The following is a 26,509-nucleotide window of genomic DNA, read 5'->3' on the forward strand; positions in this document are numbered from 1 at the left end:
TAAGAAGGAGGATTCCCTTTTGCTTGGGGCTCTGGGTAGGTTTGGGTGGTTTGTAATGCTGCCCCAGATGAGGCTCCCACCCACACCTGTGTGGGGGTGAGCTGTTCACCTGGTTTGCAGTCACAGCTGAGAGCACTGAGGACCCTTTGTCTCCCCACCTTTCAGGTTTCTTCTCCTGGTGTCCCTGCACCAGAAGGGTCCTGTCTTCCTGGGAGGAGGCAGCTCTGGAGGTATGGTTGTGGTAGGAGGCTTTTTTCCCTAAATGTGATTTTTTTTAAAGGCATTTGGGTTTGTTTGTTTGTTTTTCTCCCTTTGGGTTGTGCTGAATATTTCCTGGAGTAGGTATTTTATTTATTTTATGGTGTAGTAACTTAGCTTATTAGACTGAGCAGGGATTAAGGTATTTATGCCATTTAGAGCTATGGTTGACTGTTTTGAAAATCTGCATGCTTGGTAAGAGTAAATCTCCTTTTACTCCTTTACAGGAGAGTAAAATTTTTATTTCCTCCTTTCCAGATTGCAAAAATCTGAAGCTTGTTTAGAGCATGGTTTGTGCTATGATAGGCACTGCCTACTGTCCAACCATCCCAGAAAACATCCTACATACAGGGAACTCTGGGAACTTTCCAGGGTTCAGCTTCAAATATAACAAATAAGAATGATGAGAGAACCTCATAAAACTCCTGTTAAGAGTCACATTTGATACTTATTTAAAATTTCATGTTCTTTTGGTATGCCCTTTGCCAAAGGCACACTAACTGGGAGTCTTTCTGAAGCAAGGCTGCAGCAGGTATGACACAATATCAGGAATGCCTTGGGATGATCTGTACCCTAAAAACTAGAACCACCTTGCTTTGACAGTCATCTACAGAGCAAAAACTTTCCTCAAATCACTTAAATATTTTTAATTCATACTCTTCACATATACACAGCAAGCTGTTAAAATGCCTACATGTACATCTCAAGCTACAGTTCAAGTTATGTCTACTTAACTTAATGGGAATATCTGCTGTTTCTTACCAGCTAAATGCTTATAGGAATGTCATTGGTACTGTGCAAAATAAGAGTAAGTCTTGCTGTAAGTATCTTTTTTGCCAGGACTTGCACAAGGAGGTCACAGTGAAGTGCTTACTTGCTTGCAAAATGTTTCTGCTCCAGCACAGCTGAAGCAAAGATGATGGTGAAACTAATTTGTCTCAGGTGTAGCGCTGTTACCTCCAAAAAGTGTTTTCTACCAATTTAATACTGCTTAAAATAGTGCACTTATGTTTAGAGGCTCTGGATGTTTTTAACCTTAAGTCAAAGATCTTGTTTCTCTTTACTTTTTCTCCTTCTGTACAGTGAGAGATGAAGTTAGAGTTGGGCAGGCAGCAAAAGAGCAATCACTCACAAAATCCTGGATTTGCCTTCTTTGTGGCTGTATCTTTGTTATTTACAAGCATTGTTACAATCAGATTTGCTGAGATGCAAAGAGGAGGCTGATGTTTTGGGAGGCTCTGGCAGTGGGCAGCAGAGGAATTGAAGGAAGGCAAGGCCTGGGGAAAGGGTGGGCTTCACTGAAGATGAAGACATCTTTTGGGATAGCTGCCAAGGTCCTGGAGGAAAAAAATCTGTGGACCTGCTGCATATTCAGATGAGTATAAGCCAGGTGGACAGTTCCAGGTGAGTAAAGGGGAGCTGGTTGCAGAACCATGTGGGGGAATCTATTCTGAGAATAAGACTTCTTGATGATTATCAACCAGAAAAACAGGTGGCTCCAAATATAAATTACTCAGCATAATCACCTGAGAGCAAAACCAGAGAGGGATTATTTGCAGGTGGAGGCTGTGAGTAGTGGTGCCTGCGTGTTCCCGGCCCACAGCTGTACCGCCTAACTCTTCAGACTGACAGGTGGATTGGACTAGGATGATGGTCAAAGTAGAGTGAATAATCCAATGGAAAGATGATGTTTTTTGGCAGAGCTGATTTATTTTTCAAGAATAAAAGAAACTAGAGGAGGGGGAAAAAAAGGCTGTTTAGTTTGAGAGAATTGGTTAGTTATTTGACTTGGTGGTTTTTCTCCTGAAGTCAAGCTAGAGAGGGCTGCAGGGACTGAATTTTAGGAACTAACTTAAAACTAGCTCCTGTAGCCTGGGGTGGTGCTGATTCTGCCATCAGACTGGGTACTGCAGGCATACACGTGCCTGCCATGCTGCACTCTGCAGCTCTCTCTGGTTACAGTCTCTTCCCATTATCTCCCTTATTTCAGACCATGTTCCAGTGCAATGGACCTGGGCTGATGGGAATACAGAAAATATGGCTTTCCCCAAGAGCTCACAAACCTACAGCTGCAGCAGGTCCCCTGCTTTCTCTTTGGAGCCCTACATGAAGTTGCCACTTGCCCTTCTCAGGGGTTCTCCTACATATGAGAACCCCTGAGTTCTTTTTCTATGTCATGCTTGATAGGTTGCTGCTGCTTTTCTAAAAATAGAGCTGCTATTCTAGGTTGGGATTTATACCAGGAATACAGCTATGACAGCCATTCAGGGTTTTCTTTCTTTAAAATAAAACTATAGCTGTGGGTTTGGCCAAGTCTTCAGGAAATCTGGTGCTTTTTGATTGCTTAACAGTCTGTATTTTACCATTGGCTGGAACAGCGTCTTGACCCAAACTCTGCAGGGTATGCCTTGCTCTGGAAGATTTCTTAATTTGAATTGAACAGTGTTTCTAAATTTATTGGTGATAATTTTTACTGTAAATGTAGCAAGGTATAGATACATAACTTTTGGTTTCACATCAAATGAACTTTTTATTCTTACCTAGTTAATTAAGCCAATGTAGTTTAAATTCTCTAGCATAGAGCTTTTTCTCTCCATGAATTAAATGGATTAACCTTTCTTAGAAAGATATGGCTAATTATATTACTGTGCCAGGCTATTAATTCCTTTCCTCAGTAAGTTACTGTTCTTATATGGCCACAGTGACCTGAAATAATTACAACCCCAATTTTACTTGAAACCTTTCAGTTTAGCACTCTTCTGATGAAATATACTGCTTTTGCTAATGTCTTAGAAATACTGGGAAGGAATAACAGTGCACAGAGAGAATTTCAATCAGCACTATCAGAGTGAAAGCTGTGGATACTCTAACAAAACAGTATTCCTTTTTTCCCCCTAGATTATCACTGAGGTAATCACGTGCATGTTTGAGAAGAGGAAGCAAGTGTTCTCTGTTAGCATTTGTTAGATTTCTTTTGTGTACTAGAAGTACTTCATTTTATCTAGTTGAAGATGGTGGAAAAATAAGGTTATGATTTACTGTCTGTTTGAAGTCTGAGGCTGCCTGGGGTACAAAATTCACCATGCCCAAGGCTGAATTTCTCTTTCTTTTGTTTAGAAGGATAAAATGTTGGGCTGCTGTTGTGGGCAAGAAGAGGTTTTAGCTGAATACTTGCTGATTGTCTAACACCTGATTTCTGATGTGGGCAAAGCCTCCTGCAATCCAGTTCTGTGAAATTAAATGGGGAGAACTCAAAGGGGTTTGTCACCAGAGAGGAAAACTTCTCACCTGAGTTTCATGAAAGATGCATCATGAAGCCAAACAGGAATGAAATTCATGACTTATGGATTAAATATCACTTTAATCAAGAAGACATTTTAAGTAGCCAGCTTAATCATTGTCATCAACTTCATCAGGGTGATTGAAGCCATCATTACTTTAGCAGCTGATTAGCAAGAGCTGGATGTGGTCTTTCTATTAATGCTGGGGCTGCTCATTAAGAAAGGTGTCAGAGGTCCCTGACACCACCTCTGCATGATCTGCCCTGGTGCTTTTGCTGTATTTTCCTGTAAGGGTATGTGGATTTTTCCTTAGATTGTACTTACTGTGTAATTCAAAATAATTGCTATTTTGTATTACAAATGCATAAGTATTTGCATGAAACTTGTTGATAAAAGCAAAGAGTGCAGAAGTCTGATAGGTGGTGATTAGTTTATCCATGATTATAAAACCTAAGAAACAATTTAAACACAGTTTTTAAAATAAAATCTAAAAGAAAGGATTGGAGGTTTCTGAAGGAAAATAAAAATGCATCTAGACAATGCAAAATCCCAAAGCAGTGCATGGTGGAGGGGACAGGTGGTTGATTGTGCTCAGAAATAAAAAAAAAGCAATATTGGGCAAGATTACCAAAATGAGAGTCAGTTTGGAAGTTAATGTATAAACTTCTCTGTCTGGAATAAGAATATAAGAAGAAACAGTATTCATGTGTAGCATACCCCTGGGGTATTTGTGATGGGTAAAGGGGGAAAAAATGGAATTTTTCTGTTAAGTAGTCTAGAATCGGCCATTTAAGATACAAGCAGTGAAGTCTTAAGAAGGCTTCAGGAGCATCAAAATGAGTCTGAAAAGCAACTAAAATAACTATAATAAGAAACTATATAGGAAGTTACCTGTAGAGATGATGAATCCAGCCAGCCAGACTTTGGGTGGGGGTGCTTTCTGTCAAACTGAAGATAAATTATGCCTGGTTAGGAGAGCGGTCCTCTTGCTCTAGTTTTCAGATTATTTTCTTCCTTTTTTTAACTCCCCCCCTCCCAAAAAAAAAAAAAGTCTTATTTTTAACTTCACGATGCTAGCAAAGAATTGAGAGCTTGATCAAAGACACAGGTACTAGCAATTTTATCAGTCTTGAAGGAATTTAATTACTCAAATAATTCAGGTTTTCCCTTGGATTTTTGATGAGGGTTAACAGTTGGCCTGACATTATTACAGCAAAATTGAAATAAACATTTTCCTAAAATACTTACCTGCACATGGGGGAAAATTGAGCAGCTCTCAGCTGAATGTGAGAGAGACATGAAGATTTGTAATCCAAGTGTGGTGATTTTTGAAAAATACACCTCATCTGTATTCAGATGGAGACAGGGGAAAGGAAGCCAAGGATATTTTTTGTCATTTTGCAATAACCACTGTGGGAAAGGCAATCATTCCCAGCCCCAGCAGTCCCAAAGAAGCAGCAACCACAAATAACAAGGAGGGCCCTCAGCTGTACACAAAATACTGTGGAGGGACACAGAATTTCAATTTAGTTTCAGAATGTATGGAGCAACTTTACTTTGAAACTAAAGAAAGTCTTTTATTTATCTTTTTCTTACAAACTCCATTTAATAACAGGACTGAAAGTGATGTGGAAAGGAGAGTTTAGTGAATGTGGGAAAAGAAAAGATAAAGGGGTTAAAAGGGTTCTTGGAAAGGAGGACAAGAAATGGCTCCCCTACTTTATTTCTCGTATTGAAAATAAGGTTCTTGATGTTTTGAAAGATGTGGGAGACCACCTCAGACCAAAACATGTACTGATTTAGCAGCCATAATCTCCTTCCTTTGTGGGGCAGGAACACTTGTGTCAATCCTGATCATCTTTCTGTGAAAGGCATTTTCCCAGCTGTGATGGCATCTTTCCAGCACCAAATCTTCCAGGGCTTTTCTGGCCCTTTGGTGCCATTTGTATTGCTTGCTGAGGTCCTGAATACTTGCTGTCATTATTAGTGGGATGTTTCCCAGAGTGTTGGGTTCTTCAGGTTCACACAAGGGGCTTGCCAGCTGTTAAAATATTTTGCACTGAGAAGAGCTCCTCCAAATCAAAGCAGCATTCTCTGCCATCACAGGGAACATGGAGATGATATTTTGGAGCTGAAGCTAGCAGAGGGGATTTCATCAGGCTTCCTGCACCAGCTCAGGTCCCTGTCTGGTGCACAGAGAGCTGTGCTGTCTGGCAGTGTCACAGCAATGCTGCCAGCACCCTCTGGGGCTGAGCATGTCCCTGTGTGCCTGGCTCCTGTCCTGGCCCTGCTGTCACAGAAGCTGCTGCAGCAGAGCTCCCTTTGCATCAGGCTTGTTACTGCTTGCATGTGTAGGACAGACTGAATCAAGTCTCCATTTTATTCTTGGGGCTGATATGCTTTAGCATCAAAGGAATGCTCCTGCTGGGGCTGCTGTTTCAAAAGACATCCTGGAATTTCATGTCTGTTACTCCTTGTTGCTGATGGCCTGTCTCTCTTGCATATACCTTTGTTTCAGGTATATATATTCTCCTGCAGGTGGGCTTTAAGAGATACCCCTCCTTCCACTGGGGTGTTGCTATCCATGTGGCTTAGAAAGAGCATTTGGTATCATTAACAGGCTTTTTGTGGTGGCAGCATTGTTTTGAGAGAGTGATTTGGAGTGTCTGTGTGCTTGGCAGTTGCTGCAGCAGCAGCACCTGTGACTTTCTGGAGAGAGGAGAGAGGAGCAGCGTGGGGATGGCAGCCAGGCCTGGCAGACCCCAGTGGCTGTGCTGGGACCCAGGCTGCCTCTGTGGCCTGAAATGAGCAGTCCAGGCTTCTGTTCCCATGCAGCAGGACAATCAAACCTCCTCAATGTAGCAAATAACTGTGGCAGCAGACTGCAGGAGTAGCAAAAGCAGCAATGAAGCGCATCTGATGGGTCCTGCTGCTTTGTCAGCAGTAAATAACCTCATGTGAGCCCTGAGAGCAGCTCCCAGCTCTGCCTCCAGCCACACTGGCCTCTGCTCAGCCAGAAGCTGGACCCAGGGGTTGCCCTGGACCTTGTGCATGGGAACCAGGGTCTGCTAAAGAGTGATGTGGAGGGAGTTTGTCACAGAGCAAGGTAGCTCCTAGTCCTGTTTCAATTATTGCTGCGGCAGTGCAGTCACCAAATTAGTGGCTGTGGGCAAGATTGAGAACGACAAGTACAGGGCAGCTCAGCCAGATGAGAGGTACAGCAAACAGATTTTTGAGCAAAGGGAGAGAGTGGTTATGCTGTGATGTTCGTACCTAAAGAACTCACTTGTTGATATAATGAGAATTGCTGAAGTTCTCTGCTTCTGCTTTACTCATATTGTCCTAATATGCTTCCTTCTAGATTTCTTTATTTCTGCTGTTTCAGGTGATCTAATTTTGTGGTCCAAACAAGCAGATGGAGAGGGACATGCTGTTCCCTAGCATGTTCTACACAACAGCAGCCCAGTGAGTTTAAGCACCAGCACAAATAGCTGAAGTGAGAATCATAAACAATTGCTGTATCAGACACAAATGATGTGTCTCAGCCTGTTAATAGAGTAGCCATTTATTAACCTCCCACAAACATGGCAGAATTTCAGAAAGTTCATGCATGTGCTCTCTTGTCAACCTGCTTAAAGAATAAGAGTATTTACATCTACAGGTTGCTGTAGGAAGAGATACTGCATTTTTAACAGGGCTGTTTTTGTAGATGCTAAAATCACAGAACCTTTGAAAGCAACTCTACTGTTGACTGTAATAAAAATAAATTGTATGTGCATGTGGAAGAGGAGTCCCAAAGACATGTAAACATCATTCTGCCAAATTAAAGTTGTTTAGTTAAGGATTGACAAGATGCTGAGATGATCTGGTTTTGGTCACTTTTAGCATCACCCATATTAAGTACTTGCATCCTAGAAGTATAAACAGCTGTTAAATAGTCACCCTTTCTATGGTCAAGGAAAGAAGTCTTTGCTGCAGCTTCAGGAAACAGGGCTGAAAAGGAACAACAGGAAGCCAAAGGAAAATCAGGATGGGTAAAAGCCAAAGTAAAACTGGGATGGGTGCTTGTCTAACTTTTCAAAGCTTGCACAATTTCCCTGGACACCCCCTTCTACTCACTTCATGTTATAACCCTTTAATGCTTTTGCTGCAAGACTTAATTTGGTTTCTTCTCCTTTGACATGCAGAGAAGTTTTCAATTTTCCACTTTGTATGTCTGTGAGTATTTGAAGGCTGTTACAAATCTTTCTCCTCATTTGTTCTTTTCTGGACCTACCTTGCCCTCCTAACCACTCCCTTCCATCAAGGAATTCTTCAGCCAGTGTCTCCCCCAGTTACGAAAATGAAAACTTGATACCTGCCAAGTACTGTTTTACCATTCAGCCCTCATTTTGCAGTGGTTTCATTTAGTCCGTGTTCTGTCAGACAGAGTATCAAAAATCTTTATTATAATCAAAGTATGTACTCTGCTGGGACTTTCCTACCTGCAAGGCGTCTTCTCCTGTTCAGGGTGGAAATTGGACTGCTACAAGTTTGGGGTTTGACAAACCCATGTTTATTGTTAGTACCTTCACACACTTGTAAAACTTGAACCAAATGATTTGAATAAATGAATTTGAGAGCAGAAATTCCTTGATTTCCTTCTGTGTTCCCACAAATAGTCTCTGCCTTCTGGTATCCTTTAAGAAAAGAGGCTTATTGGTTAGCCCAGACCTCTTCCTTCTGCCCTCCCTCACTTATTTCTCAGGGGCACTCTGCTGGAGTTTTTCAGTGATTCCAGCTTGCGTGTGAGCTCTTAAAGGTGATGTGTAATTGTTTGAAGAGAAACTGGCTGGAGCAATGTCTTCTAAGGCAAATTCCACAAAGCCCAAGGGAAGCATTTGCAAAGGCAGGGATACAGAAGCCAGTGTGCCCAAACATAAGTTTTGAGGCTCCTGACAGGCAGAGACTCGAGCAGAAATCTGTCAGATCAAATGGAGGCCACTTGCCATGAGAAAGATCCCCCCAGTGTGTGCTAATCAAGCATGTAGCTCTGTTTTATTTAGAGAGCAAAGGGAATGCAGCAGCTCTCCAGCCGGCTGGCAGCTGGGAGGGAGCTGTTTTGGGCCAGCACTGCTGGTGCTGCCCCTGCCCAGGCAGACACTGGTGGTGCCTGACGTGCCCCAGGCTCTGCAGTTTGTGTCATCTGGTGAAACTGCATGCAAACTCCAGGCAGTGGTGTGAGCTGCACAGCACCTGGGCTTTCAGCAGGATAATTTAAATAATTTTGGGGTTTTTGGACCACAAAGAACAGATGTACTAAACCACAGTGACATTACATGTGTGTTTTAAAAGCATATTTCCGTGGATATCCAGCAAAAATTATCCCAAATTAATGTTCTTGGAATTCAGATTTCGAATGTCCTCTGTGGGAGTTTCAGTTAGGGAAAAAAAACTATTTTTAATTAATTTTTAACCTGGCTACTGCACTTCAGCAGTTCAAGGTGATTGTTTTATTAGACATTTTAAATGTTTAAATGCAGTTATTGACTGAACAGAAGCCTGAGCAGCGTCTTCCATAGATTTGCATAATTAACAGTGTGGCAAAATGAAGGTCCAAGGAAGAAATGTTTGTTTCTTGGGATCTCTAACATGTAGCACACTTTAAAAAAAGACATAGTGGTATTAAGTTCTGTCCACTACAGTAGCTTTTGGGGAAACTGAAAATAACAATAAAAAGACTCAATTTGTGTGTTTTCTTAGCTTTTTAATGGTTCACCAGTGATGTTGCACACTGGAGAGATTACCATATGGATGCTCTATGTACTTTCCTATGGAGATGGCAAGCTGGGGAGGAACTGCTCTTGCTATCAGGACCATAACTAGAATGGATATGAATGAGTGCCTCTTCTGCTTCATTCAGTAGGAAATCACTTAGTCACACTGCTGAAGAATAATATTTCCTTTCCAGTTAGTCATCAAATCAAAGAAGAGACTGAACGCTTCTGAAAACCAGGATGGACTTTAGGTTACTTGTCTGAATTATTTCCTGTTCAAAGTTTATCTTTCAGTAGTTAATTAGAAATTGCTGTGGTGCTAATGAATTTTTTAATCAGACTTGTACCACTCACCACACAGAAAATAGAACCCCTGCACCCAGGAAACAGAGCCTCAAAGACTTGACTGAATTTTTCAAAGCATGTGCACATTGAAGCCCCAGGGATGGGGTTTCAGTCACTTGTGCTTTTAGCATCCTCTTAGTCCAGTGGGGTTGTACAGACACTCACTGAAATCCTCTAAACATTTGGAGTGGCCAAATGTTACTTTTGAAAGTGAAAATGTTACTTTTCCCAAGAAGTGATAGCTTTCCAGAAAACTTGGATTGGTGGGGTTTTTTTTCCATAGGAATGTAAGTGAAATACTGCAGCTCAGGAATGTGTAGAGGTTACATGCCAGGCTGCAGAGAGAGACTGCTGGGCTTGCTGAAACTCCTGGAGATCTACAGCTTCAGTTTGCACAGCAGAAGTTCCTCCTCCCCCCACCACTCCTCCTGGGAAGCTCTCCAGCCCCAGGACTGCACTTAGTTCCTGCTGGGAAAAATTGCACGAGAGAATCTTCGAGAGCAGGGAAAGCAAAATCAGGAAACAGAGAAGAGGAACGGGAAAAAAATTAAAGACCATGCACAGAAAAGTTAAAAACACAGTAATGTTTGCCTCTATGTGTCTCCTCAATAGTTGGATTATTTCAGTAGTTTGGCAGTGAAGTTGTTTTTCTACAGAAAGTGGTAGCAAGGAGTTGTATTAAAAGTGGTGGCAATGCTTTAATTTGCTCTTAATTAAATCTTACTGCATTCTATTTCACTTTCAAATTTTCCTGTTTATGGGTGATTTGCAATTCATACTTACAATTCATGCTAAAATTGCTGTTCATGCATGTACTTTCAATGGCTGCTAACAAACTTTAACTTTGATTTGGTAGCACTAATTTTAAGAAAGACCCAGGAAAAGCTTGTAGTATGTTTATATTCTGTGGTTTATATGCACATAAGGGAAAGCATTAATTTTAAAAGGGGAAAAACCCATTTGATGTCACATTTTGGAGATGAGTGTTGTCATTTAAACACTGTAGTGACAAAAAATGTAGGATGGGTTTGGTTGGTTGGGGTTTTTTTGTGGTTGTTGCTTTGGTTTGGATTTTTGCTTTGATTTTTTTGTGTGGGGTTTGTTTGGGGTTTTTTTTTGGTGTGTGTGTTTCTGTGCATTTGCAGTGGTGTTTGGTATATATCAACTAAATGGGGGAGGAAAAGTCACCTGGGGAAACCTTGGCAGATTCTGGCTGGAGGCAGATTTCAAACATTTTATGACTGCAAATATGTTGCAGAGAATCAAAGAACTGGTAGGCAGAGCATCCAAAAGCAGAATAAACTAACCTCTCTCAAATTCCATCAGGAGAGCTGGTGCAGCTAGGGAAAAGAAAAGCCAGGGAAGTTTTGCTTCCCTTTGAAGCTTTTCTAGAATGAATCTTTAATGATGGGTCTGCAGCCTCTTCCAGACCATAACAAACGTACAATGCCCAGGTTTTCAAGGCAGGGAAGATGGAGCCCAAACAAGAACAAGCTCAGAGTTACCTGTAAGGATTCCCCTGGCTGTGAGCTGCAGTGTGTGGGGATAATGCCCAAGGAAGCATTTCAGGCTCGGGGTGGGTGTGTTGGTGTTTGTTCTCTGAGCACTGAGAGCTGGAGAGGCTCCAGCAGTGGAAATGCAGAATCCTCCCTTCTGCAGCAGGCAGGGACCAAATGGCACAGCAAAGGCAGGCTATGAATACTTGTGCAAATGTAGAAAGAGAGACACTTCAGTGAAAATATGCAGAAAAAAGAGAATAGTTTAGTAAAAGCTGCTTTATTGTCCCCCTTGTAGGAAAATGTGCTTAGTAATAGGTTCATTTTGACTTCTAAAGGAATTTCTGTCAAATACAATTATGAGGAAAGACTACAACTGCAAAGGTATCAAAGCTATGTTTGCAGAAATCGAGTTTCAGAGCACTTTGAGATGGAAGATATTTGTCAAATTTCTTTACATGTCATCTCATGTTTCTTTTATTTATGAATTTTCCTACTGTGGTATATGCTGTCTGTTTAAAGATGAGAATATTCTGGCAGTTTTCTTTTTTAAAAAAGTCTTTGGCAGCTGCATTATATTTATTTATTTTGTTTTTTTCTCTTCATCACTTGAAAAGAAAAGCAGAAAAGTGAAACAAAGCACAGAAATAAAGCAGTCTGTCACACTGAAAACCTCTGAAACATAAATAATAAACTTTATTTACTAGGTAATTCTCCTTGATACTATTGTTTATCATATTTTCAACAGCTCTCACTTAAGACAGTGTTGCCTAAGTACAAGGAGAGTGTCTTGATATTGTTAAACTGAAAGAAGCATCACATTTGTATTAACAGACATTCAGGTTTAAAAGCATGTCAAAAATATTTTGAATGCATTTGGAAAAGCAAATGCATTTCTTTCAAGCATCTGAAGACTAATTTCATTTTATATTCTGGGTAAGACCAGGATGCTAGCAGGATATCCCTATTATTTGCTACTTTTACTTTTTTCATGGCATGTATATTCCATGTTGAAGGTATCCTTTCTGTCCATTTGGTGTCACAGATCAAATTTTGGTAGCCACTCTATACATGGATCTATTATTCTCTGTTTAATTCACCAGAACAACTCCCAGCTGATGAACTGAGTGTTATCCTAAATACATTTAAAGGAGGAAGAAAATATTAAATTGATTTCTTTCCTGGTTTTTGACTACGCTGTGCCCACAATTCAAACATGCACTTCATAATCTCATGAAAATTAAATGTCATCATTTGACTGTGAGAGGAATGACCCACTGAATTCAAATTACAAAGAACCCTGAATTGCTTTCGGCTGTTCTCTCAGTGGGTCACCGTTTCTGAGGTTGAGCCAATTCTTCAGGTGTGTTGGCAGAGGGAGCAGAGAAGGTGGGTTGTGTGTGCAGGAAAGCAGACATTAACAGGGATGCATGGTGTCACAGAGCTGCACTCAGAATGTCTTCATCGCTGCTGTGCCAGGGAAATGCTGCTCACACGATTCCAGGGGAACCATGTCATGTCTGCTGCCAGGTGGAAGCAGGAGCTCTGAGCTGTTCCCATTCTGTAATGTATTCCTGGTGGAAATAGCAAGCCATGGTGCTGCTGTCCCCTTCCCAGCTCTCCCGTGGTCCCCAGTGCTATCAGCTCCCTGGGTGCCTGTGTAGAGCCCAGGGGATCTGGTCAGGGCTGTGAATCTGCCGAGGAGGAGAATGAACCCCCCCAGTGCAGGATGCTCCCTGCAGAACCAGAGCAGTGAGCAGAGGATTTCTCCAGCCATGACTTAATGCTGAATTCATTTTGAACAGAGCAGCTGATGCTGTATTCAGCGGCTTCTCTGTCTTTGGAGGCAGGGAAAAGTATCTAAATGTCCACAAGCATCATCTTGCACAGGCATCAAATTCCTTTCTCCTCTAAAATTCAAGTGTGATTTGCTGAGGCTCAAAGCAAATCAGTGGGATGGCTTCTCCCTCCACCAGGCAAAAGCTGCACCGTGTGTTTTGTAGTGATATAAGTGAGGGGGATACATGACAGAGTATGAGGCAGAATCTATTGCTCATACTGCAGGGTGTAAATCAGTCCAAGATACCTTCAGGTGAGAAAGAAATCTCTTCTCTATATTTAATGCCTGGCTATAAATTTGAGGCCTCTGACTGCCTCTCATGCAGAAATATTGGCTAATGTGTTTTTCCTATATACAAGTGTGCATTTGTCAGTTTGTGCTGCCCACAGTACAGACATTCACAATTTTGATCACAGATGAGGACTTCCTCTCCTGAGATTTTTTCCAAGTGTAGATTCACTTTAGAAGCCTGCAGAGGAGGCTGTGCCTGTATTAAATAGCAGCCAGGTGCCTGTGGAGCAGCATTCTTCACAATCCAAAATTTCAAAAGATTATTATAAGAAAAATTCATAGTGTGCAGTTTTCTGTCTCCTCACAGGCCAGTAACACCATAAATATGATGAGGACTTTTAATAGCTTGAGTTGAGTTCAGGTCCCTTAATATATTTCCCAGGTAGTGCAGCCACGTGCTTAAAACCACATTTCCTGATTATTTTTCAGACTTTGAAAGAACAGTACTCTGGAGCCCATGTGAGCTATGTGCAGAAGATTGCATGTCTCCTGAAAGGAACTGCTCTTTCAAGAGGGTGAGAAGCACTAGAAGGCTCTAATTACAGCAGTGCAAACTGTCAGCTCTTGTACACTAGGCTATACTAAAATGTAGTTTGTGTTGATTCATTTTCAAGCCAAGATAACAACCTCACAGGAAACCAGGCTTTTACATCAACTAATTAAAAATTGATATGGCTCCAATGCAGCCTAGATAAGGAGGCACTCGCCCCTCTAGTGCCAGGCACTCAAAACCTGCCCTGGAAAGCCAAGCAAAGGCCAAGTATCAGTCATTGCTGATTCCCTGCTGATTCTCCTGCAGGTAACTTGTAAAGAAGATCCAAAGGCTATTTCATTTACTGTCCCATAACAGCTTTATAATCAGGTATGTGCTTCTGTAATAATTTACTGGTTTAATCATATTACATTTTTCAGGCAAAAAAAAGATAATAAAAACTCTTCTAGGTGTATTTCCTTTTAGTACTCAGCCTTTTTAGGGCTGAGGGAACAGGATAGGAGTGACCAAAAAAAACCCCAAAAAATAAAACAAAAAACCTAAATTTCACTGGCTTGAACCACAGCTGTGGGGTGGGTGAACCCAGGCAATCATTAAACATTTTGGCACCACACGTGGCACCAAAAATAATTCCCCTCACATGTGAGTTCCTACATTATAAAGCAGAACAGTGGATTGAATAATGGTAGCATGCTCTGGGAAGCATCCTTATGATTTCATAGCTGTAGCTTGGCAGGCTGCACCCCACTCCTTCAGGTTCCTCAGTCAGTGATGGGAGCAGGACAGCTCCACACCAGGCACTGAGGACTGGGTTGGCTTTTACAGGGAGATCTGCCCTCTCACCCCCCTGGTGCAGCAGTGGGTGCAGCTAAAAAGTGGGTATAGCCTGAGGTGATGTGGCTGCTGCTGGAAGTCTGGAGCTCTTCTGGATGTGAGAGCATTTCAGGAGCTGCTGTGGCTGTCCTGCTGTGTACGGACACCCCATAAACTGCAGCTTCCTCTGTGGTGCTGTGTAGCTGCAAGGAGAAGGTTAACAATGGGAGAAATTTCTACTTAGTTCATTAATACTGTAGATGCTATTAGAAGAAAATAAAAATAAAATCAAACCCCAGTTGGCACAGGCTGCAGGATTTACTAATCAACATGTCAGTTCATTTCCAAATGCCTCATACACCTCGAGTTATTTTTGTCCAGCTGCTTCCTGCAGACGCAGTTTGAACAGTCAGAAATAAAAGCAAATTTCAGTGCACCAGCAGCGTGCTTCTGGCACTCTGCTCTGACTTAGGCAGGTATCTTCTAAAGGCTTTTAAATAGGGGTGGGGGAGAGGGAACAGCCAATGTAAATACAGAGATTATTCAGTAACTTATTGCTAAACTGAGGAAATCCTTGCCTGCGGGCCACACATAGAATTGTTTCCTTTGTAAACTGATTTAGGAAAATTTTGAAGATTTGTGCTGAAGATCCTTTATTTGTAACTGTGCAGTGAGGGCTCCATAATCTATATTCAGCTATGATATTCAAAAACTACTTAACTCTACAGTTGATAGGACTTCTGCATGTGAAAAGCTGAGCATCTTCCCACATGCTGGTCTTCCCTGCATTGGAGCCTCCCCTGTAAGTGCATTTGAGGACAGGAATTGTTCCCTGTGCGCATGCAGTTGTGCCTCAGAGAGAGCATCCCCATGAGATGGGCCTGGGCTCAGTTTCATGGCTGGGTCAGGAAAAGGTGTGGGTTAACAAACCATAGCAGTGATCAGGATCACAATAAGAAGCTTAAATAATAAGGAATTAAAAAGAATGAGACTTATCAGTCTCATTAAGACTCACTAAAGAAATTACCTGTGGTGCTCTAGAGTGAAGCTGAAGGAGCAGATTTTCCAGGCAATTTGGGTTCAGCAGCTCCTTGTGCTCTCCTCGTGGCTGATGCTGCCTCTGCCTGTGGCCCCTGAGCTGGGCAGGGCTGGGCTCCCCATCCTCCTCACCTCTGCTGTGCTTGCCAGCATGTGCTCAGCCCTCCTAGCAACTCTGCTCTCCAGGCATCACACCCTGATGAATTCCAAGCAGGAATTCAGGAAAATCACTCAAGAGATACCTGCTGACAGCAGGAAGCTCTTGATTGCAGTGCTCCTGAGCGTGCTGCTCAGGTTTCTGTCTGCTTGCCCGTGCTTCTCTTCTCTCTATGGTAATGCCCTTTCACCGTGGGTGTTACCAGGAGCTGCAGCACAAATACAGGAGTCTGTAATAAACCTGAGCTCCCAGGATATGTTTTTGCTAGAGAGGGAACAACAAATGCTTATTTTCTTTTGAAGTAGCTCATCTGAGCTTTTAGCAATCAGAGGGAGATTTCTCTTGGCAGGCACAACAAGGACTCTTGCTCTGAATCCCAGGAGAAAGGTGGCTGTGCAGAGGAGGCTGTTGATCAGCTCAGCTGTGGCTGCTTGCCCAGGGGGAATTCTGGAATGCCATTGTGCTGCTGGCTCCCCTGGCAGGGCTCCTTGGCACTCAGGGCATTCCCAGAGTACTTTCCTATCCCTCCTCTCACACACAGGTATCTCAGCCACCTTCTCTTCTTTGCAAGTTTCTGGAGTTTTTTTTTTACCAGTGTGACCCAAGTGCTGGAGATCTTTTTTTTTTTTTTTCTGTTTTTCTGTCTTGGGAGCAGATTCTCATCACCACAGGCTTATCTGGGACAAAGCTCATAACAGCAGAAAGCCAAGGGTCAGTATATTAAAGCAGAATGCAATAACCCATTCTGTTGGAGGCTATCTTGATTTCCATATAAATGCAGAAAGTTATATTTGAATGTGCACCTCTCAGGCATATGAAATGCTAATGGGGAAGTAATTTTTATGTCACTTTGTTTTGATTTAGTTTTTTGATAAATGAGATTTTTTTCTGGCATTCTTGCCATCCTGTCTTGCTGCACCAGTGTTTGAGTAGGGTTAATTTTAATTGGAATTAATGACTACCAATGGCCCTTATGCAGGTCATTGGCTAAATCTTAGAAATTTGAATTCCTAGAATTGTCAGAGATGTTTAAAATGCCCTGTACTGCAAAGTAATAATGACCTACAGTTTGGTCTGTGGTTCTGAACTAAAAAGGATGTGTAACTCCTCTTCCACACATCTTTAGCTCGACCCACAGTTGTACCTCTAAACCTACTTTTAACAAGAGACTTTGTTGTTAATAACATGCTTTCAGAGCTAGATTTTTTTGTTCCAGTTATGTTCCAAGCCATAAAATGGCAGAATTTGTCTTAAATTCCTTTGCTACTTAGAGATTCCTGACCATTACAGGCACCAACCATTCTGACCTTTATTCTGGTGAGTTTTATGATAAAGGTTATGCTAAATTTCTGATTTTCCTTTAAATAATTCTAACATGTCATGTATTATTAATAAGTATGGAGTGACATCCTAGAAGATGGTATATTTACCATCTTACCATATTTTTATTCCTTATAAATGAAGAAGGGGCACAGATGACAGCTTACCATGCAGGGATAAATGAAGTGCAGCTCAGAAGGAAAAGTGATGAATTGTAGTGTTATCTAGAATGTGAAGCAGAGCCACCTCAGCAGGACAGGGCTGCCAAGGCAGCTCTCAGCCTCAACAAATGACTTCCCACTAGTCCTTATCTTGTAGTAGTGGGTTTTTGTTATCCTGGGGGAGTTTCTCCTCAGTAAGAGGAGGAAGCTGACTTTCCATAGATCATGCCAGCGTGGCTAGAGCCTCTGTGGGTGGGACGGGCCCATCTCTGGAGAATGGAAGGTGCTGCTTTCCTGGGATGCTGCCCTCTGTGTTTGGCACTATACAGAGCTGCAGTCAAACAGCAAGAATTCCAGCTAGTGGGGCATGCTCAGAAAACGTGCAGACTTCACCCTGCCCCCAGTTTATGGGGTATCAATTCTCCCAGGAGATCTTCTCTTCAAGACTGCCAACACAAACTTTCAACAATGTAATACGCTCCTTAAGGCTTCTGAGCCACTTCTCTGCTCTTCCTTTTCACACTTGTTTTTAATTTCATTGTTCCTAGTTCAGTTTCTAGTATTTTGTGCAAAAGTCACATCAACAGTAAAAATAATAAATCTTTTCTTATCTCTAAAATTATTTTCCTGTTGCCTTGTTCCCACAAGATACTGTGGCTGTTGTGACAGCTAAATAGATACAACAGCCTTAGAGTTCAAATATGACTCATGGTATGTTAACTTACTGCTACAGTAAACCTGAAAGGGAAGGAAGGAAGGAAAAAAACAGTTTGCTTTTTCAATATATTTTTTTGTTTTAAAGCTGAATAATGCAAACAGTACATTATAAAATGTGGGTGTTTTGGTGTTTTGTTTTTTTTTGTACTGCTACAGTAAACCTGAAAAGGAAGGAAGGAAGGAAAAAAAATAGTTTGCTTTTTCAATATATTTTTTGGTTTTAAAGCTGAATAATGCAAACAGTACATTATAAAATGTGGGTGTTTTGGTGTTTTGTTTTTTTTTTTAACCAAAAACCTACTTCTATAAAGAGAATCTAAAGTTTTCTTATTAACTAATTTTTTTGTTATTGACAGGGTCTTCCTATCACCTGTTCTGTTTCCTTTTCCCCTAGTACTAATTACAGACTTTTGTATAATTGGGAAATCAATAAATATATAATAGTTTTGATAGGTTCTAATTTACACAGAAATTCAGCCTGTGTTATGGGCCAAGATGTTCCTTTTGTCAGATTAAAACTATTATTGTTTTTTGTAAAAGGAAATATGGAGAGTATGAGGGCATTTCATTTTCTTGTAAAGAATACAAAGGGAGATACAGAATGTCAGAAGGGACACGTTGAATTTCCAGTGCCCATTGTTGGCACCTGCATTTATTGCTGCATCATCCCCTGCAGACAATGAAACCCAGACTTGTTTATAAGTTGCTACTACACATATTAAAAATCATACAGTGTGTCCTGTCCTCTGCTCATTACTTGCACTTCACATTTGTCTCTGCTGGGTTTTCTTTTTCCTAGGGATGTTTTCTTTTTGCCGTGTATCCCAGGACAGAGCCTACATTCAGTGCCTTCTCTTTCAACATTTCTAATTCCAGAAGACCCACTAGAAACATATGTGAGAATCATCAGAAAGATCTCCGAGGTCTATTCAGAGAGAAGAATGAATCACACAAGTTCTCTTCCAAGTTTTCAACTCTTCTGTCAAGCATCAGCATCCCTCCTTGGCTTCTCTTGTTAAGAGAGACAGGCAGACCCAGCGTGCTTGGCTCTGTTCTGCTCCTCTGGCTCATCTTTCCTGGTATTTTCTTGAACCATGAACTGAACTGCAAATAATAGGCTTGCTTATATAAAAGGCTGCCTCTTTACATGAGTAGATGCCGTGCATTCGGGCTCTTTGAAACTGGCTCTGTGGCATTTCGTATACTTTGTTCTCTGGTCAGAAGTTCAGGATGTTCCACTTCTAAATCTGGTTTCCGGCTAAAATATAAATGCGTCGCATTGACTGATCATCCTTGGAAGTTTATCTGCTTTTAGAGTTAAAGATGTGAATGATTAATGCTTCTGCTGTGCTTGGCTATGAATCATTATATGATGCCCTGATTTTTCTTTCTAAATCTCTGTAGCTCTAGCAAATAAGGTGTTTAAGGGAGAGAGGGGAGGAAAAAGGGTAGAACATGACCTTCCTGTTAGTCACACTTCAGATAAAATAATATTCTTGCAAGGACGTGGTTCTCTTTGAGCTTCTACCTACCTTGTGAACTGTGACGAAGTGCAGACTATCACCTGCAGGCTTTTGGAAGTAAATTCAAACATAAAAGTCTTGACAGTTGAAGCAACAGATGAAACTGTCAGGATTTAAGTTTTAATAGAATCCTAATTAACTCCAGCATTACTTCCTGTCAAGGTCAATTAGACATTTTCGGGGTATTTGAATGAAGTATTCCTCTGGGATATTTTTCCCCATCTAGTGACCAGTATTCTTTAAAGAACCTCTGAATCTTTCTTGTGTCCCTTGCCTGTGGTGGAGGGAGCTGATGTTGTCTATCCTGCATGCAAGCAACTCTTTCTAATTACTGATTTGAAAACAGCAGGGCACGACTCATCTAAGTACGGGCATCTATGCTCGTAAATGCATTTACACAAAATGCATTTTCCCCAACAGCCACCCACGTTTCACTTGGCTTATCTGTGACCCTTCCTCATCCCAACATGGAAAGCACCCCTTTCTGTGCTCTCTGAGCCCTCAGCTCAGGTTTCTGTGGTGGGGATAAGGTCTGGGAGGGGCAGGACCCCAGGGGGAGATGCTTCACTTCTGCCAGCAATTTAAATTAGAGCAAACAGGAGACTAGAAATTGATTTGAGAAGGGATTAGGGATTCAGAAGCTGTGCTGGGCCTGCTCTCAGGGGGCAGATGCCATGCGTTTGACTGGCAGGCATTACACTGAATGCTCTGTGTCATCCTAGAAGGCTCTCATGGCACTCTTAAATTCCCCTTGCCATATTTCTTCAGTGGGGCAAGAAAGATTTACCATTCGTTGACTTCACCTCTTAGGGAAAAAAAATGCTTCAGCTTATGCTTGTTTTGTCACAAATACTGAAGTAGACTAGGAGAGCACATTTTAATTTAAAACCCCAAACAAAATTTTAGGCAGTCTTTTCCTTTCTTTCCCAAGATGTTTAGAATGGAGCTTTCACATGGAAAAATATGGAAAATAGTCTGTGGACTGATGGCTGCCACTGAAGAGGAGATGGCAGCAGTATTTAGGGGCATGAAAGCATTCTGTCCTGATTTGATAATGTCTAACTGCGTAGCAGTTTCTGTGCTCTTATCAATGGCTGCCATAGCAAAAGCACTTCCTTCACCTCATGGCAGATGCCTGCTTCTCCTCAGAGAGACAGAGGACTCAAAAGAAGATAGCAAAATAATTTCAAATTCCTTGCTCTTTTACCTGCAGTCCTTTTCCTTCCTTTGCAAAGTGATTGCTTTTTGTAGCCAACCTCTTTTAGAGAGAACTATTTTCTCTCAGGCACTCACAATGTTTCCATAGCTCAGATCACCAGGGAATGCAGTCTCATGCTACTTGGGGACTAATTGCACAGAATAATTACTGAGTCCTCAGCCCTCACAAGGATTGTTTTATAAATAATTCCCCCTTTAAATGTTGATTACACATATACTTCCCAAAGGGATTGTGCAGAGGAAATAATTCTCTGAAACTGCCACTGTCGCTGTCATGTGGCACAGGAAGAAAAGGGTGCAGGGTGGGAGTGACAGGAGAGGTGGGCAGGGTCCCTGTCCCTTCCCACCAAGGGACTGGGTCTGAACATGGGCTGGTTTGGCAGAGTCAAGGAGCCCAACATTCAGTTTCAAAGCAAGAGTGGCAGAGCTCTGTTGCTCAGCAAATCCTGTGTCTATGGGCTGCTGGAGATGGAGGGGTGAAGCTGGGTTTCCAATAAAAGGGAAAGGAGTTTGTAGGGGTGTATGTGTGGCTCCACTAAAATCCTTGCCTCAGGCTTTTTCTGCCTGCTTCAGAAATTCAAATGGATGTGGCAATCTGTGTGCTGTGAGGGGGACTATGGAGGTAACCGTATAAATGTGATGGAATGAGAATTTAAAATAGTGAATGTGTAGTGGTTGTGTAAATGACAGACTACAGATGGGGTTTTGCTAAATGTATTAGCATGATTGGTGAAGCGGGCTGACAGTATTGTTAAAACCAACACTAGAGCATTTGTACAGAGCAATCAATATCCCTTCTGGCTGCAGTTCCCTATGTCAGGTGAAGAAAATGTTTTAATAGAAATTCAGTTTATATATCTGAAGTGGAGAAGGGGGGTTTTTTGTATTTCTTATGGTAAAAAATGTGCTTTTCTCTTTCAAAGTAGATGTCAGGTGAATTTTTTTCTTTTTTGTGGAAGCTGGAAAGCCTATTGTAATAACCAAAAAAACCACAAGTGGCAGTAGGGCACTGGCAGGTGAATCAAGCATCAGCCCCAGCTGATAAGCTAAGGCAGGGGCTGTCTCTGGATGACTGCTTGCAGGCTGAAAATGAACATGTGTGTAAGTGTGCAACCTAAAATAGAAGTGAGTTATATTGAATAGTAAAACATAATATTCATAACCCTATCCTAGCAGTTTATAACATACCCACATCCTACTACACAGGGCAGAACTACAATCAAGAATATTTCCGAAAGCTCAGAAATACTGTTTGCAAATGCATGTTCTAGTAAGTGCTTCTTAACTGCTTACAGGATCTATGTCATCTGCAGAAAACCATTTTTCAATAGAGAGTTGGATTTTTTAGAGAGTTTTTTACTGCTTTAGCTGCTGGTACCTGTGTGAATTCCATGGCAGATCTACAGGTGTAAAGAGGACACAGCTGAGGTTCTGGTTGGGGTTTGTATTTTAACAGTGGGGGCTGGAAAATGATTCTTTCCCCTAGTGCACAGGAGGGTGACTCGTGTTACTGGGACATAGGGATGTGCTGACAGCTTGCCAGTGACATGAACAGCCTCTCTCTGGGTGTTGTCATCAGTGAGGTGTTTGATAGCCTGACTTCAGATACCCGAGTTCATCACTCAGCCACTTTTGAAGGCTGTCCTGGTCATTTCATGGTATTTGCATGAGCTGGTTTTTGAGTGATAAAGCTCCCTGCATCTACTGTGGCACTGCTGATGTATGAAGGCATTCCCAATACTATTTCTTCCTGTTAGACATGACATGGGACAAGTGTTAATGGGTTTCCTTTAGATTTTGATAGTTATCAGCAGTTACCATTATTTTGCATGAGTTAGAAGTGGCTTAGAATTCAAATTTAACAGTGATGATAGTCTGATCACAAACAAATTATCTTTCCCCAAACCCAAAACCTAACAGAATTTTTAAGGCTTCTTCTGTCTTTGCTTTGCCTTCACCTAAAAAAACACTTTTAAAAGTAATCTAAAAGGCCAGATTAACTACAGAATTTTTAAATGTGCTTCTATTGTCTGTGAAGGAATAGCATGGTCCTGCTTGCAGCCTGAGCTGTGTTCCACAGATAGAGAGAGAGAGAGCACTGCCCTCACCAGGCCCAGCCCAGGCTCCAGAGACCTCTCCAGGAAAAGGGCCAGAGTCAAGGCTCTTGCTTGAAGCTGCATTGATCCAACCCCTGAAAAAACTTGAGAGAAATGATGGCAAATTCCTTCCCCAGACAGAACAATGCCATTTTCTACAAGATGTGATCTTTAGAAATCAATCAATTTTGTACTTTTCAGTAAATTCAGGCAGCTCCAAATTAAATTGGAAAAACAGTTTGCATGGAAGTAATTCTTTTAAGTGAATTTGTGCTTATACCCCAACAATAATATCAATGTGGATTTCATTAATATGTTTCATTAAAAGGATTTCGATTAGGAATTAGTTCCAAAATTGCCTAATATGTCAGGCTCTGAGGACACCCATAATTACATCTATAGCCTTTCTAAATCTATACCATTTTCCCTCCTGTCTCTCTCTGCCTGTGCTAATAAGCATTTCTAAAGTGCCTGTTAGAGTAAGAGTCTGGCAAGTTTTACAAATTACAAAAAGTTTTGCTTTCTTTTGCATTTGTTCAGACCCCTAATCTTCTCATTCATTACATTTAAATATATTATCCTACTGCTTTTTTAATACAGAAGCAGTGAAGATGAAAGTGAGTACATCTAGTACAAATCTAGATTATCTAAATTTAATACATCTAGTATTAAATTCTACATCTAAATTAAATTCTAGATCTAGAATTGATACATCTAGTATCAAATTCAGATTCTAGATCTAGATTTGATACATCTAGTATCAAATCTAGATGTTGGACTCTGGCCATACTGTCCCTTATGGTTTTTAAGCACATCTTCAGACAAAATCTTGTGTTCCAAGGAGTGAACATGTCCAGACCCTCACACTGAAAGGATTCCCCACTTTCTGAAAAGGTAACTTTCAGCAAGGGATCAGGGACCCTTAAAGAGGTTGGTGGACCACCTTCTCTGTTTAAGAGAAGGATCCCACTGGTGGTGGGTGGCTGCCAGACACATCACAATCCAGTGTGCAAGAATCATGGCCTCACACTGCCTTGAGTCTCTGCTGCAGCCCTGCTGAACATTGTGTGCTTGTGTTTTTCAGCCTAAGAGTTATTTTTAAAATATTATCACTTTTCAAGGTGAAAGCTGATAGAAAAGTAGTATAAAAATAAGAACTAAAGAAAAGTCCACAAGGGAACAACTGAGAAATATTACTTTTGCTTAGCTTTGGTTATTTAAAAAGGAGCTCTTCTCACTTTTCATGTGTTAAGCTTTTCTTTGGACAAGATTTAGAAACAATAATGAAATTCAGTGCTACAATAGGTTGAAATTAAATGTTTACCTATACTTTGATTAAACAAAACCATTATAATTAATTGCATGCACACAATAAAATAAATTCCTCCATTTAGTAACATTTAGTAAATAGGCAATATTATTCTCTTTTCTCAAGACCAGATAACAATGGACCAATTATTCTTTACTGCTTTCTAAGAGGGCTTCCCATTGTACAGAGAGGTTTAACATCTGGATCAATGCTTGCATGATTCTTAATGAAGTCCTTTAGCTCGTAGAAATTATTGAAAAAACATCTCCCGTGGAAAACAAAGATTAGTTTAGCTGGATGTCATGCTGAGCAATGGATGTTTTTCTTGGCTGGCACACCACAAAACTGCTTCTATTATCTGCACCAAGGAAGGATCTCCAGGCTTTAGTCCAGTAAACAAACATTTTCTTGTCATTCAGTGTATTCTGAAGCTTCTTGTTTTTCTTTAAGGGTGTATTAACTGCACCATGTGGTTGTTATCACTGCATTTTTGTTTTGCAGTGTGCCCATAAAGGAAACTCAAAGGGACCCCTGGAAAAAAATAAATATATATGGCATGGCCCTAACTGAGAAATCCTACATGTCTGTCCTGTAAATCCACATGTTAACATTTGCCAGAATAGGGATTAAGCTGTGTGAGAGGGCTGTTGGCAAAGAGCAGGAAGTACTTGCCAAGGTGCAAGGTGCAGCATGAGACTGTGCTGAGGTATCAGCCTCTGCAGCATTTTTACAGATCCTTGCCAGGTATACACTTAAAGGAAAACCAGTTTAAAAGGTTTTTTTGTGTTTTTTGCCCGTTCCCCCTCTGCTGCACTGTAGATGAAGGGCAGTCTCTGTGAGGAGCACCAGTGATGCCCAGGAGAGCCAGGGTGGGAGGCTCGGCCAGCAGCGCTCGCTGTGACAATGACAATGACACACTCCTGGATGGCGGCTCTCACACAAAGGCAGGACTGCAAACAACTCTCAGATTGAGCCACGCATACGCCTGGAAGAGCAGACTTTTTTTCCTCATGGGAGCAGCCTGATAAGAGTTTGAGCTGATGCCCTCCTTGAATCCCAGGTTTTATTCATAAATCACTCCAGCAGTTTCCTCTCACTCTTTGGCACGCCATTCCGCTTCTCTGGCTTTCCACCCAACACAGTGGCCTCTAACTACTGAAGGGCTCTCTGTAATTCTGCCCGTGCTGGCTCCAGCAGAGGCGAGGCTCAATAAATCTCAGCTGGTGAATAACTCTGATTTTTAGTTAAAGAGATAAATGATGTCGGGGAAGCAATCGTGGCAAAGAATTGTTCTGGTAAAGTGAATCAATGCATGCTTAAAAATGTCCTGTTCTGGGATCTGTGTTTCATGGGATGACCAGAGGATGCTGCAAGAGCTAAGCAATGAAATCTTTGCTATCCCTCTGAATATGAGGAAGAGTTCCACATCTAAATGATTAGTTTAATACTCTCTTTTTAAATTAAAACATGCAAGGGGAGAGACACTGAAAAAGAGACTGTGGCTAGAGGCTTCGCAGCAGTTATACCCACGCTGATGAACAGCATGGCTCTGTGCTCTCCAGCCGAGCGACTGGAGAAGTGAAATTACATCTGACAGGTTTATTTCTACATTACCTCCATTTTGGCTAAAGGCAAAATTGATTAAAAAGAGAAAATACTTAGGATGTTAGGATTTGTGGCTGCTTTTCTGTGCTGAAGTCCCAGTGTTAATCTAGACTTGGCTGCACTGGTTACAGGAAGAGAAAAGGTAATTCTGTAAAAGGTAAATTCACAATTTCAATGTGTGTTTATAAATAAAGTACTGATAACAATAGAGCTTTTTAATGCATGATGTTTAGGAGTTCATATGTCAAGAGAAGCACAGTTGAAAAGTGATGAAAAAAACTGCATTTCATAAGAAGGACCTGAAAATGGTGTGCTTAGGGGTGGGTAAATAATTGGAATAAACAGGGCTACTCTGGAGAAAAATTATTGTACAATAAAATATTAAAGTGTGACTATTATCTATAGAAATAGAAACATTTCTTCTAGAGAAGTACGTATAGAGACAGACATGTAAACAAGGACAAATGCAGTCACCTTGTACAAAGGAGCAACTTCAGAAGTCCTGGAGAAAAAACCACAGAAGTGATAAGTGACAGATTCTGCCTTGCCTTTTGTGTCAATCCTGTTCATCTGGGGTTTTTTCTGTACTTTACAAAAATAGTGGTGTGGCTATGATATGGCTTTGGTTTTTGTTAATTAGCCAGATTCACAAAGCATATTGACCAGTTAAGACACCAGTGAGGATTGTTGTGTGAATTCAGTTTGCATTATTTACAGTGTGGTACTAGAAGGGAGGGGATTCTGTCTGTTCATGTTTAGGGTGGAAATGAACTCAATACAAACCTCTCCTCA

General features: G+C 41.3%; 1 long non-coding RNA gene across 2 annotated transcripts; it reads left to right on the top strand.

Annotated features, from left to right (window-relative positions):
• The first annotated feature begins 133 nt into the window (after positions 1-133).
• On the top strand, positions 134-19,403 carry LOC120507273. Of its 2 annotated transcripts, none has more exons than XR_005628709.1 (4): positions 134-230; positions 13,697-13,782; positions 14,067-14,129; positions 18,843-19,403. It is a non-coding gene; the product is annotated as an uncharacterized LOC120507273 (long non-coding RNA). The 2 variants fall into 2 exon arrangements; XR_005628708.1 differs by lacking the exon at positions 18,843-19,403 and adding an exon at positions 14,586-14,662.
• The last annotated feature ends 7,106 nt before the right edge of the window (positions 19,404-26,509 follow it).

The sequence above is a fragment of the Passer montanus genome, unplaced genomic scaffold, assembly GCF_014805655.1.
Source record: "Passer montanus isolate IOZ18808 unplaced genomic scaffold, ASM1480565v1 scaffold42, whole genome shotgun sequence".
Classification (NCBI taxonomy): Eukaryota; Metazoa; Chordata; class Aves; order Passeriformes; family Passeridae; genus Passer; species Passer montanus.